We start from the raw sequence: 3,236 nt of genomic DNA on the forward strand, positions 1-3,236 counted from the left end.
AAGGCTCGATTGAGGCAAACAACGGGCAAAAATCCTATGGGCCATCAAAAGTATTATGCTAAACTAGCAAAAAGATACTATGGTCCTTTTCAAATTTTGAAGCCAATCAATGAGGTAGCTTATCAACTCAAGTTACCTAACCATTGGCTCATACACAATGCTTTTCATGTGAGCCTACTCAAGCCCTACAAAGGAGAGCCTCCAAATGAACAAATTATTGAAGACCCTTCCGAAATCGAAGATCAAGAAGAGGTACTACAGCCCGAAGCTATCCTTCGGCATGAAGACAAGGTACTACGACATGGTAAGATTATCCGACGGTATCTTATTAAGTTCAAAAATTATCCTTTTAAAGATGCTAGATGGATGCAAGGAATACAGCTTAAGGATAGTATGAACCTTGTCAATGCCTACAATGCTACATTAGAGTAACCAAATGTACATGTTTCTTTTGAATGATCAATGTTTTTGTCTTATAAGACTAATTCTCTCTTTATTCAGCACAAATTTAAGTACTATGCATACTAAGAATCATGTTTGGGATGACAACGTCTCCCAAACACCATGTAGAATTTGTCACTCTACTTGGGAGGATGAAATGGACTAAAGAGTAGACATGCTTGTGGTAGCTATGTCTCCCAAGAACCAAATGGATTAGTCATCCATCTTGGAATGATGTCGCAGGGTAAAAAGGGATCCTCTATACGCTAAGACAAATTGACTATGACTTTATCTCTTTTACCTCATAGTCGAGGACGACTATGATTTCAAGAGAGAGGTAATGTCATTAAATATCTAATATCTAATATCTAACCAACCCAAATGATTTTCTCATATTAAACTGATCATTTAATATGGGATAATAAATGGGAAAAAGTGTTGGAATTAGGGTTGCAGAGAAACACACACATCTTGGAGAAGACGAAGGAAGCTCAAGGCACACAATAGAGAGTGTATTACTTTGTGTGCAATGGAAAGATAGATAGCCCTAGAGTGATGGGCGTATATACAATGCACGGGGGAAAAAACCTCCTAAAGAGGGAAAAAATGCCCCAGCGGTCCTAGTGTGTTCACACACATCACTACCACATGTATATGGTAACAAATCCCCCCTGGAGTGATGCGGTGAACGAGAGCTGGCACATGAGTAAAGGGAAGTGCTATGCCCTGAGGACAGGATCACTCCACAAAGGGGAGTAAGCCCAAAGCTTTGTGGAAAACTTCAAGCTTCTCACCAGACAATGCCTTTGTGAAAAGATCTACAAGGTTGTCCTGTTATGGCACATAAGCCAAGCTGATCTCTCCTGCTGAGAGCCTCTCCCTGACATACTGGTAATGCACCTCAATGTGCTTTGTGCGAGCATGAAAAACTGGGTTCCTCGCAACTGCCAATGCGCTCTGACTGTCAGTGTAGATAGTGTTGGCAGTGTCCTGTCCAACACCTAAATCAGCCATAAGGCGTCTGAGCCATACACACTCAACCGTAGCTGTGAAGACTGCCCTGTACTCAGCCTCACAACTCGAAGTGGCCACAATAGGTTGCTTCTTGCTCAACCATGATATACATCAACTACCAACAAGCATGAAACAAAAACCACTTGTGGACACTCACATGTCAAAACAACCAGCCCAATCTGAGTCCGAAAAAGCATGTAAGTCTGGCAGCAATGATCCCCCCTTGGGATAAAACAAGCTAAGATGTAAAGTGCCACTAAGGTAGCGGAAAATCCTTTTGACAACCTGCCAATGCTTAGACCCTGGGCTATGCATAAATCTGTTGACCTATGAGACTGCAAACTGAATATCCGGCCTCGTGTTGCAGACATAAATGAGGCAGCCAACAGCAGTTTGGTAAAGAGTGACATCAGCAGGATTGCCAGCATCATGAAGACTCAACTTCAAACCTGTTTCCATGGGAGTGGCAATAGGTTTGCAATCCTCAAGTCCAAACTTACATATCAATGTCTCTATGTAACTTTTCTGACACAGGGCAATACTACCATCACACTGCTTAAACTGTATACCCAAGTAATGATGCAACAACCCCAAATCTTTCATCTTGAAAGTAGCATTCAAATCAGCCTTAAATTCAGCAATATGTCTCTCATTTGGTCCAGTGATCAGCAAATCATCGACATAAAGAACCACAATGAGAAGTACATCACCCTCACGCTTTACATACAATGTGCTTTCTGTTGGATTGTTATGAAAGCCTCGTTTGACCAAATGAGTGTCAGCTTTCTCATACCAAGCACGAGGAGATTGCTTCAACCCATACATAGCCTTCTTACATCTGCACACTTTGTCCTCTTGTCCTTTTATGACAAAACCGCGAGGCTCCGTTACATAAACTTCCTCAAATATGTCACCATTCAAGAAAGCAGTAACAATGTCTAATTGATGTACATCCCAACCAAAATGAGCTGCCAATGCACATAGAAAACACACAGTAGTCATACGGCAAGTGGGAGCAAAAGTCTCTTCATAATCTATGCCTTTTTGTTGTGCGTAACCTTTTGCAACAAGTCGAGCCTTATGGCGATCGATCTCACCATCCAGCTTGCGTTTCAACTTGTAAACCCACTTCGTACCAATGGCCTTTTTGCCAGGAGGCAAATCACATAAAGTCCATGTGTCATTTTCTATAAGTGCATCATATTCTGATTGCATGGCAGCCATCCAATTTTCTAAATTCTGTGCTTCATCAAAAGACAGAGGCTCCTTAACATCATGTAAGCTAGACACAGCCAAAGCATAACAATCTGATGCATAAGATGCATGGCGAGAGCCTGAACGAGTACGACTAGACAAAGGTGCATCCAATTTACTGTCACTCAAAGTGTGCACCAGCCATTTTGGCATACCTCTAGCCTACTCATTTTCAGCCCTTTCCTCATCAAGTACATCATGTACATCTGCATCAGTAATAGGCTGATCTAAAACATTTTCAGAAACCCCCATAGGCTGTACATTTTCCTCATTGGAACTTACATTTGTATTTCCACCACTAAAAAGAGGCAACAAAGTGTCATAAATGTCTTGTGAGCTTACATTACTGTCTCTAGTACATGATAGCAAGGGCTGAACAGAATCTTCCACAAACACTACATCCTGTGAAACTAGAATACGTTTTGTTTGCAGATGATACAACCTGTAACCTTTGCTTTCAGCACTATAACCAACAAAACTACATTTGACAGCCTTATCATCCAATTTTCTGCGTTGCACTTGTGGCA

Source organism: Adiantum capillus-veneris, chromosome 1 (assembly GCF_014529385.1).
Source record: "Adiantum capillus-veneris isolate H3 chromosome 1, ASM1452938v2, whole genome shotgun sequence".
Classification (NCBI taxonomy): domain Eukaryota; kingdom Viridiplantae; phylum Streptophyta; class Polypodiopsida; order Polypodiales; family Pteridaceae; genus Adiantum; species Adiantum capillus-veneris.